General features: G+C 35.1%; 1 protein-coding gene and 1 long non-coding RNA gene across 4 annotated transcripts in view; one reads left to right on the top strand and one right to left on the bottom strand.

Moving 5' to 3' along the window:
* The window catches only part of ank2 (ankyrin 2, neuronal), a 284,604-nt gene that overhangs the window by 169,651 nt on the left and 102,723 nt on the right, over positions 1–12,230 (bottom strand). The window lies entirely within an intron of this gene.
* On the top strand, positions 5,945–9,273 carry LOC116411088. The gene is made up of 2 exons (XR_004222835.1): positions 5,945–6,162; positions 7,186–9,273. It is a non-coding gene; the product is annotated as an uncharacterized LOC116411088 (long non-coding RNA).

Here is a 12,230-nt window from a genome sequence, read left to right as displayed (position 1 = left end):
TAAATGGTTTTTAACAGACTTAAGTTATGGAGATCTAAATTACGGAAAGATCCCTTATCCGGAAAACCCCAGGTCCCGAGCATTCTGGATAACAGGTCCCATATTACTTATAATAAAGCACCAAAATCTAGATTTTTACAAAATAGCCCCTAAACTTCCCCCCAGCCCCTCTTGGTTGCTGAGGGAGGGCTGTGGACTGAGAACCGTTTCCACAGTCATCCAAGGGGGTTGGAGTAAAATTTTAAACAGTGCAGCACCATGGAGCAGCACCGAAGACAACATTGGCTCTTGGGTGCTGGCAGCTTAAGAGTTTGATTACAGTGTTGGTAGCAGTAAGTACTGCTGGCTGGCGGGGGGGGGTCTTAGTCAAAAAACCATAGTACAGAAGGATCCTTTTTCCAGAAAATCCTAGGCCCCAAGCATTCTGCATAATAGATACCATACCTGTATTAATATTCTTTTCTAAAAGGCAAGTACTTACTGATATAGGTAAAAGTATTAGTATTATTCTCACATTTCTTCTACTGTATATATATATATATACATAGAACTGTCAACATACTCATTTTAGTCTAAAAATTATTTATTGTGAGAACCTGAGATTTATTGGCTTCTTAGCTTTATCTATCCAGACATAAGGTGCCTGCTTATTTCAGAAACAGTACTAATTACCATTGCAATCAGGTGCCATATGGCTATTCCTATAGCAACCAGTTATCCTCGGTGTGGATACTCTGTGACTCTGCATATTTCCCCAAGGTTTGTTATTTGCCTATAGAGCCGAACATCACAAAAGGGCGAGGACACACACTAGCACACACAGAATCAGGAACAAGAAAAATAACATCTACCTCTTCTAATGGGGTTTGGCTTATAGAAAAGATCTCTTTGTTATCAAAACTATACATTGGTTCTGTTCATGAATTGCTCATTGTGCCTTTAGCAAGATGCCAAAGGATTTTCCTAAATAATAAAATAATTGAAGAGTGGGAGTGAGCACAGTTTCTAAATAAGACTCCCACTTTAAATAAAGCATTTTCCTACTAAAAATCCTTGTAGCATCAAATAAACCCAATAGGATTGTTTTGCATACAATAAGAATTAATTACATCTTGGCTGGGATCAAGTAAAAGGTACTGTTTCATAATTAAAGAGAAAAAGGAAAACATTTTTAAAAATTAGAATTATTTGCTTATAATGAACTTTATGGGAGATGTCCTTTCTGTAATTCAGAACTTTCTGGATAACGGGTTTCCGGATAAGGGATCCCATACCTGTACTATAACACTAGGCATAGAGACTGCAAAACACCAACAACAAAATCAAAAAAACATTGTGTAGAAAAATACTGAGAAAACAGAAATGCTGAAAATTGTTCTGAAAAATGATGTGTTTGATTACATAGGGGTTTCTTATAAGCATATGAACTAGCTTAACATTCAATCTACTGCTAAATACACAGCGTAAGTTCTTTATGGTTGAAAGCAGGTGAGTTTATGGTTTTATACAGCATAACAAATTAAATGAGATACAGTACAGCTACAGCTTTCCTAACTGGAGAAAATAACCTAATCATTTTTATGACTGATCTACCTTGGAAGAACTATAACAAATACTTTGGAATGTTGGCAGCCGCTTGTGTTACAACCAAAAAGCTTCAACACAAGCTGTGACCAAGTATCAAAGGAAATTGCTGGCATAGACTTCCCTCCTAGACTGAGCTGTTGCCATACACTTTATTGTATAGCCACCAGTACATAGAAGTTAGCAGGCAGACATATCTTGGTTTTGCTCTCTGTGGTTAATATGTACATTTTCTGAACTTTGCTGCATCTTTCAGAAAATCACTTGGGTTGTTTTTGGTAGATTTCTTTCCCTCTTAGCACTGAAGCCCAGAGATTTACTGGTTTAGACCCTGGCTGGTTAGACCTTGATCTATTCCTTATATTATAAATCTGTTGCTTGGTAATAATTAGCACCTCCGGTCAAACACCACTGAGGCTCATTCTCTTTCTCTATCACAATACTCCCTTCAGTGGTAGGAATACTCTGGGTCCTAGCACCAGCATATTCTTACTGAGCCCAGCTTTCTATAACCACCTGCACAGTCTCCTGCTGTTTCCTATAATTACCTATGCCACTTGACTTCGTTTCTACTGTTTTATTACATGTATTAGGCACTAGAGGGCTGGCACCACCTTGGAACCCTAAACAAAAGAAAACAGAATGACAGGCATCTCTGTCTGTTATTTTTGTAAATAATTTATACTAAGAATAATGAGATCTCAGTGGAAATACATAAAAAAGAATATTAAAGTATCCCAGAGTGGATAGAGCCAACAAGAAGAAAACCTATTTATTCCTAATTCTGTAGTACACTATATAAGAATATGAGTGTAGCTAGCCTTATCTAAGTTACATGTTTAGCACTTCTTATGGTATTTAATGTTATTGCCTGAAATTATACTGTATGAATTAACATATAGGGAAAATAAAATAATCATATGGACACTGACGTGTGGTGACTTCAATCTGGTTCTAGAATAAGTAATGCCAAGTTGTTAATTATTGAGCATACACTCTATGCAAAAATAAGCAGTATTATTGTGACAATAGCCAAGTAAAAGCTTTTTCTGCTCCTGCTAAAAATGAAAAATCTGCAATTGTATCGCATTCACACAAGAATTGACAGAATTGCGCATAAAAAGTGAATAAAAAGCTTAATAATTCAGAAACCACAGAAAAAAATAAGTTAAGACCAATTAAAAATTGTCTATATCATACTAAAAGTTAATTTTAAGGTGAACAAACCCTTTAATAGCAGGGGTGAAGGCATAGACTTTTAAAAACATACTTCACCAAACCATCACTTAGGAAAAGAATCCTGCTTTGCACAAAAGTTGTACCTTTTAAAACACAAACTGTCATGAATATTTTGTGTTGCTGAAAACCATCTAAAAGCCAATAGTCATACCACTGGGAAGCAGGGAATACGCACAGTGCAGATTCACATTCTGAGAGAATTCTCAAAGGGTCCCCTTGGCAGACAAGCACACAGTTAACCTTTTCATATGTCTGATCTCCCTTTGTCTTTGTAAGGGAATTTTTGTGTTTCAAATTCTAATTCAGATTTCACCAGTGCAAACTCATGTGTAATTGCATGACACAGAAAAAACAGACAGTTCACATTATAGTGCATATACGACTTTGAGTGAGATGCACTAATAATAAGCGCTAGGAAGAACCTATTGCACATATATCCCACAATTCTTATTTTATGTGCATATATTAGGCCCTTCTATCAAAGCATGACTTTAAGAAATGAGTATAGGTTCAAAAAATATTACTTCTTTATATGGCACAGAACGAGGTCTCTACTACTAACTGGAGAAACCAAGCAATCCATCACTTATTGTAGGATTGTGGCATTAGCAAATAAATGGTCTGAAGTCTCCAAGGAACAGAAACACTTCAAGTCACTCTGACACTAAAATGTAGCTTGCTTAGATAATCATTTTGAAAAAAAAAAAATTATAAACAAATACTAAGGGGGACATTTACTAAAACTCTATCATTTCTAATTTTTTTTTTTAAATGTTTAAATTTGACTAAACTCATTTCCTCGAATGTCTAACATTTATGTAAAAAATCCAATTGAAAAAGTTTGTGCAAGAAAAAAAATTTTTCACTCCGAAATCGCAACTTTTTCGAATTGTCACACAAAAATCAGCGAGACAAAAGAAGGATCTTCCAGGAAAGTGAAGGGACATCTGCCATAATTTACATGATCTTGGCAAGTTTTAGCTGGCAAATAGTTGGATTTTTAGCCCTTTTGACACATAGTAAATCTCAAAAAGTCTGAGTTTTTTTTAATCGCTAAAAAATCTGAATTGAGAAAAAAAAAAAAGTGTATGGCCTCTTAGAGGGTAAATTTCCATTGTCATTCAATCTGTGCTGATTATTGCAAGGGAAATTCTTACCAGTCAAAACACAAGTAAATCACAGAGAGCACGATTATTCTTGAGTCAGGTATGTACCAGAAAGCAGGTACATAAAGGCTACTGATTAGTTCAGAAAGCAAGCATTTATCATTTTGGCCCCGAGTATTTCAAATTAAGGGTTTATGGAAACAGCAGTACAGATTATTATCCAGAATGCTTTGGACCTGGGGTTTTCCAGACATGGGGTCTTTCCGAAATTTGGATCACCATACTTCAAGTCCACTAAAAAACATTAAATTAACCCAATAGGATTGTTTTGCCTCCAATCCATTATATCTTAGTTAAGATGAACTACAAGGCACTGTTTTATTATTACATAAAAAATGTTTTCAAAAATTCGAATTTGTTCCTTAAGATAGACTCTATGGGAGATAACCTACCTGTAATTTGGAGCTTTCTAAATACCACACCTAGTTAATATCAGCCAAGGAAAGCACCACACAGTTTAATAGCAGCTTGGACTGTTTCCAAAGTACTATCTAAAGTGTCCAACAAAACCAGCAGGGGCAGATGAATCACGGATTGATATCAGCCTTTGTAACAAGCACTGCTCATATTCCTAATTCTACCATCCAAACATAAAGTAATATCATTACTGCTGTGTATTGGTTCCATTAAGTCTAATTAACCTCCGCCTTTACACAAAAAGCTTTTTTTAACTTTTTCTTTTAAAAAAATAGAAAAGAGAAAATTAGGGCAGATTTGGCTTTTCTGCATCTGGAAGAGATTAGTAAATATTTTAATGAAATGTCTATTAATTTGTTAACATACTGAATAGAACAAAATATTCTTTTTGGGAGCATTTAATTAACATAGAAGCAAAATAAAGCCATTTAATTGCCTCTTTCTATTGTCAGTGTCTACAGAACTGCAGGAAGATGCTGAAGAGCAGGGCATTCACTGGACAAGCTAGCAATACAATACAATACATAGGAGCTGTCAGAACTGAAAGGCTAAAAGTAGCAGAGAACACACATTTCTTTTGAAGAAAAGTCAGACCCCACGCACCACAAGTTTTTGCAACAGATGGATGCATGTATATTTAATTTATATACTGCTACTTATGAATGCAGTGCTGTGCAGAAGAACACTAAATGAATAGAACAGGAGTCATTACAATAGTAGATACAAATAAATACAAAGTACAGTTACATTAAAAATGAAGTGGTAGGTGTTAAAGAGACAAATAGAAGGCGGTCCATGTCCCATAAAGCTCACAATCTATCTGGGCAGTTAACTTACAAACTCAAATAGGTGGATATTAAGTGCTGCAAGTTACAGTGGTAGTCACTGTAGATATTGGTGTTTTAGGTTTTTGCTATAAACACATTTATTTTAGTTATTATCAAAGAACAAAGATTTAGAACAGGACACAGGCACAGAACAACTGCACTTGTAGGTTGATTTTAGACATCAAGACCAGAGGTCATTCTATTTACTGTACTTGGGCCTTAGAATGTTTACACAGAACAAGGAATCCATCTGTTGTCTCCTGTCACAAGTATCCCTAATGCAAGGTTAAGAATGTCACAAATAGTCTCAGAAACACCAACTGCACAAACACCATTTGGGACACTTCGCTGATGATGTAGATTTCTTACCAGAGAGATACCTTTTTGGGCTATTGTGCTGCGACAGTGAGACACTTAATCCTTTCCTAAAGATGGACAGAGAGACACAGTTATGCTAAAACAAGGCTAATGATTGGCTGCCATGGGATCAGCCCCAAGTAGGATGAAATGGTTAAATGGCAACATTTTTGTACTTGACTTTGTTCCCTTACGTCCTCACGAGCTTTCAGGATGTGTGAGCTATTATTTAATACTCTGTATTGTAATACTCTGTATTAATGTATACCTCTAATAAAGCTGTCTGGTTAATATCCTTTGTGAATCTGAATGGTTCAGGTCAGGCCCAGGGGGAACTTCGGGGCCAGGCTCGATTTGAGTAAGTATTTATTTAAATCCAAGAGCGACTTACTCACTGTGGGCGAGAATCCTATATCCCTAGTGGAGGATCATTGGAGTATATAGATACGAGTCATTATAGAATTACGAGCATTATATATATATATATATATAACTAACTCCGACATTTATGGGGGCTTCGTCACGGTCCTGTGGTTCTGATTGTCACAAGAGGATTGATTTCTCAGCTCTCGGTAAGTAAGTTTCTTTTTATAACTTGGGATAGAGTGGTACCACAAGGTTCGCAACCCAGTGGGGATAACATTAGTCTTAGGAATAATGTATCTCAAAGTACTGTTTCGCCAGGCAGCACAGAAGCTTTTATAACCCTTGTCTTGTTAACTTTTCCTTTTGTAACCCATTGTTTTGTTATATGTTTTAAGAATAAGTGGCTGGCCATTTAAGAGAAATGAAAGTTAAATAGAGGACAGTCTGGTTACTGTATCCTAATACTCATTAATAGAGTTTTGATTTATTAAAACAGGAAAGATTACAAGTAAATCAATGGATTTAGTAATTACTTCACTGTCATTAACTGTAAAGCTGCTGGACAGCAACAGTTTACAGAAAACTTATATAGAAAAACTGCTGGTTCAGTTAAAAAATTGTAGACAATCAGCTGCCATCCTCCAGCACAGTATAAACCAACAGACAGCTGACAGTGACAGATCATGTTATTTAAATAGGAGGAGAAATAATAAGAAATGTGCTATCATTAAACAAGCAACTGATAATTGTAGCACCTTTACTAATGCAACTAACAGAGTATATCCAACTGACTCTAAAATATCCAATATTGCACCAATGTTAGTTGAATGTAATAAGAAGTTATTGATGGGTTTTGAACATCTGAATGCTGCAACTGACCCCAACTTAGCATTTGAATTACTTGTATTTAACCATCTGTATGTAAGAACCATAACAGCAGCAACAAGATATACAGATGAATTGCACCAAAAGTGTAAAAAGTTTAACCGTAGAAAGGAAAACCTCTTGATTTACTTTGACAATGGAGGTTAGGTTAATAGTAGAAGAAAGCTATGCTGGGTTCCATAATCTCTATAAAAGGTTGTAAATGAATTAAATTAGACAATTTTGCATTTATACATCTCTTTTGTATCAGACTTAGGAATCTAGTAATGTGTTGGTATTATTTATTTGAAGGAAACCATCTGCACTGTTGTGAATTTTTTTCTAATGTATGTTTTATTTTGTAGGTGTTTAAAGCGTCAGACTGACCAGAGAACCAGATCTGTTTCAGTAGTTTTAGACACTGCTAAAGGACATACAAATAATATTTTAGGAAAGATCTTGTTTCCATATGTTAAAGTCAATGTTTTCAGTAATGTTAGTATGCATTTAAAGTTTTAGATGCACTATAATTACTTTTCTTAATTTTTTTTTCTTTTCTTAATAGAAGATATAACACAATGACATAAAGTGATTATGAGACCAGTTTATCTCTTTAACAGCTGTTCAACCTCGAGGACACAGATATCTGTCAGTCTGCAAGAGAGATCGGACATCTCTAAAGAAGTTTATGTTTGTTTGTTTCATTCTTCTTATTCTGCCTTTATTTGTTTTAACTTTCTATTGTTAATTAATATTCCTTTTCTGTAGTTTTATTTTATTTTATATAACCAAATCTTCCACGTCTAACAATTTTTTTTTTCCTGTATATGTCTCATTTCTAATATTCTATACAGTCTTGTCAAACATTAATAATTCCTATAGTGTCACTAATTTATTTTCTTTCTTGTTGAATGTTAACTAACATGCATGAATGAATGTATCCTTACTAATATGACTAACAATTTGTTTCCTAACACTCATTTCACCTAAGACAGCAAATAAAATACAAAGAAATGCAGAAGACTTAAAATTTTTGCCATCTCATACAATTTTTTTTTTTTTTCAAACCTTATACACTCATATTATACAGTACATGGCTTACTAGGACATTTTTGCATAACTATTCCCTTATAATAATATTTTTTGTGTTATATAGGATATTTGATCACTTCTAGTATGATCTAAAGTCTGATATCTAAAAAATGTTTGTTTTGTACTTCAATCAATATATACATGCGGTGTATCTCATAGTTATCCATGTATCACTTGATACTTGACTTCTAGACCATGTGGTTGGGTGACAGGTCATGTTGTATAAGTTTACTCTCAAGTAACTTGTATATTATTATTAGTGTATCATCGCATTGCATTTATTAATTTAGTACAACTTTTAAAACACTTTTAATAATGTTTGTTGTAACTGTATATCATCTTTAATACCATTCATAATTCAACTGGATAAACTAGTTACATCTGCATATATCAAATGTTATATTTATATAAGTTCAATCTTACTATGCAGACATAATCTTCATAGTAGAAATGATTAATGCTAAGGGTTAATTGATATCATTGACCACAAGTCACTGTGAAACACAAATAGGACATTATCAGGGAAGTGCTAACAACTGCTCCTAGTTATAAAAATATACTGGTAAAAACAAAAATCCTGGTTTTCTCAGCATTTACTTTGGGTAAAATGACATGTTTGTATTTGTGTATATTTATGCATGCTATGTTTTTATAAAAAAAAAAAAAAAAAAAAAATACCAGACAGACTATATATTAATTAATTGATGGATATTATTAAGTTTTCAAATGTTTGTTATTACATTTCTTAATAGTGCATATACCTTGCCTATAGACCCCAATCATCATCCTGTTTTGATTTAAAATATTCCTTTATCTGTGAGCTCATATTCTATATCTTTATTTCTTTGTAGATAACTCCTTTACTTACTTTCTTCTATTCCTGGCTGAATCTTTTAACTGGCACATGGCACATTTGTTTAACTATATACCAGACAGATTCAACAGCTGAATAATCAATTGCTGTATAATGGCTACATATGAGAATATATCAGTGGTGAAGCACACAGACGCACCGATGCACAGACGCAAAAATTTATTGCACCAACTCTGCTATGGACTCTCTTCACCATTGCACATACTAAAGTGACATCTTGGACCAATGCTTAAACATACTTTATCAAAGACATTTCTGCGCTGATATTCTTCAATGCACCATACCATCATGGGCTAAGCTTAGTCCTCAGTGGTGCTGGATCATCCGGATATTAAATGGACTATGGATTTCTCCATTTTACCTATAAAATGACTTATGTGCTGATAATAATGTGAAATAAGTCCACTGTGATTGTAGCATTTTGTATTTGTCTGGTAGAGCAATTTTTTTTTCTCTTTTTTATATATGTATTTTTGTTTTCAGTCAACTGTGCTAGTTTGTGGATTTTGCCTATATTAGAAGAAAAAAAGTGGGGGAGTGTAGATATTGGTGTTTTAGGTTTTTGCTATAAACACATTTATTTTAGTTATTATCAAAGAACAAAGATTTAGAACAGGACACAGGCACAGAACAACTGCACTTGTAGGTTGATTTTAGACATCAAGACCAGAGGTCATTCTATTTACTGTACTTGGGCCTTAGAATGTTTACACAGAACAAGGAATCCATCTGTTGTCTCCTGTCACAAGTATCCCTAATGCAAGGTTAAGAATGTCACAAATAGTCTCAGAAACACCAACTGCACAAACACCATTTGGGACACTTCGCTGATGATGTAGATTTCTTACCAGAGAGATACCTTTTTGGGCTATTGTGCTGCGACAGTGAGACACTTAATCCTTTCCTAAAGATGGACAGAGAGACACAGTTATGCTAAAACAAGGCTAATGATTGGCTGCCATGGGATCAGCCCCAAGTAGGATGAAATGGTTAAATGGCAACATTTTTGTACTTGACTTTGTTCCCTTACGTCCTCACGAGCTTTCAGGATGTGTGAGCTATTATTTAATACTCTGTATTGTAATACTCTGTATTAATGTATACCTCTAATAAAGCTGTCTGGTTAATATCCTTTGTGAATCTGAATGGTTCAGGTCAGGCCCAGGGGGAACTTCGGGGCCAGGCTCGATTTGAGTAAGTATTTATTTAAATCCAAGAGCGACTTACTCACTGTGGGCGAGAATCCTATATCCCTAGTGGAGGATCATTGGAGTATATAGATACGAGTCATTATAGAATTACGAGCATTATATATATATATATATATAACTAACTCCGACAGTCACTGCCATAACATTGCTAAATCATCTGATTTTCTTCTAAAAGACAGTTGTCAATCATCACCATTCAGACTACTGTTTGTAATTTATAATCAATTCACATGATTGGACTGTATGCCCTGTTAGCATTTGCTGCATGCATGTGAGCTGGAGTACACAGACCTTCCCAAAATCCTATAAATACTGGTAACCCTACAAAGGATGTTGCTTATTGCCAATTTGGATTGACCCAACTTTCCTGAGAAGTTCATTTCCATTACAGTCAACGGAAATCACACACTGAAGCAATTATATTACATTTTTTTACTGCAGGTTTTATAGGGAGGGGTGTTGCTTCTCAAGCTCTGCTTTCGGCAGTATAAAGGCCAAAAGCAAATTGTATGATGTAGTTGCTGAAAATTTGACGACAGAAAAAATGTCATTGCCAAGTGTGGGTTTTGTACCACATCTTATTAAGGGTTTCATTACACAGCTGGGTATCAGCAGGACAGCAGGTAAAACATTTCTGTATTCACCTGACAAGAACAATATATTTTAATATCTACTGAAGTATAAAATATTGCCCTTTTTTACCAATGGGATCTCCAAGCCTCAGACAGTATAACACATCTCTCCTGTCAAAGTAAAAGCAGCTACTGTGGTTCTCCTGAGAGAAAGCATTAAAAAAAGAACTATCCCTCTAGCTTTTAGCCAAAAATAGCAAGAAGTATCAGATTACTCTTGGTCTACTAATCTAAATCATGGGCTGTAAAATGAAGACAGTATTCTATAAAATATTGTAGCATAAGTTAACAATGCAGATTTGCACAATTTTTGAATTTTTAAATAAAATGAATTCTGCAAGTGAGTATAAATATTTGTGAAATACAAACCTTGGATAACAAAGGATAGTGCAGAGGTTTTTGTGAGGCAACTTAGAAGTCCAATATTTTGTAAGGGCCCTCTAAGAGTTCAAAACAAGATTACATACAGTATTATTGTTGTCTGTATATAAACTCAAAGAACTCCCCAGAACTCAATATACTTGATTTAGCGGGGCCTCTTTTTGGGTCCTTATATAGATATATGGGTATGTGACCTGTTACCCAGAATGCTCAGGACCATATTTTTTTTCCGATTTGGTATTTTAGCGCTAAAAGTCCCAAAAAAAACAAACCTTTTTTTTCAAGATTTACTATGCATCCAAATGCCTAAAAATCTAAATCTGACAATTCGCCAGCTAAAACTTGCCTAGATCATGTAGAAGTCAACGGCAGAGGTCCCTTATCTTTTTTTGGATTGTTGACACCGTTTTTTTTGTATGGGAATTTGAAAAACTGATTGATTGCATCCCTAGTTAAGAGAACAGAAGGTAAGGGGACTCTTCCCCGTAGAACTTGCAGTTGGTAGGTAACTTTTAGTCAAAAATAGTATAAGTGGGTAATTAATGCTGCTACTCTCAGTGGTTGCTGCTTTAGAACACACATGGCAAGATAGAATCATATATTGTGCTAATGCCTTATGAGGCAGGATTTGATTTTGGTGTTAAAGACGGTAAGGAATAGTTCCTTGTGGAGGAACTCAGGGACAGAATCCCAGAAGTTCCGAGCATCAAGAGATAAAGGTTCAATATGGCAGACAGCATTAAGTGGGCGGTGTGTAGAGATGGTGGCTTTGAGAAGAACGATGTCAAAGACAATATGGAGACTCAAGCGAGGAACTATAGCATAGTGTGTAGAAGTGAAGAGGTGACCATAATAAAGATCTGAACTGAGAAGAGGTCTGTATGTTGCAAACCCCACAGTCACGTGCACCCATGTGCATTCAGTAGAGCAGTTGTCATTCATTAGTACTGAAAATGATGACAGGCAGAGAGGGGCATTTTGTCCATTCTGTTTTCCGCTTGTGGGCAGCAGTAAACAAGTGCTCCCTCTGTCATAAGCCTTAGGTGAGAGCACAAGCATTCTAACAGCATAGTTTAACATAAACTGAAAGGTATAATGGTAGCAGACAGTTGATTGCTGTAATAATATTATTATAATATGTTTGGGCAGTTTCACTATGGTATATTACATAGGGCCTACTGCAGTTTTCTGTTTGGCATTTAACTATCTAAATGTAACTT

This window comes from Xenopus tropicalis, chromosome 1 (genome assembly GCF_000004195.4).
Source record: "Xenopus tropicalis strain Nigerian chromosome 1, UCB_Xtro_10.0, whole genome shotgun sequence".
NCBI classification, from domain to species: Eukaryota; Metazoa; Chordata; class Amphibia; order Anura; family Pipidae; genus Xenopus; species Xenopus tropicalis.
The sequence above is the reverse complement of the archived record's forward strand: the minus strand, read 5'-3'. Positions and strand labels throughout refer to the sequence as shown.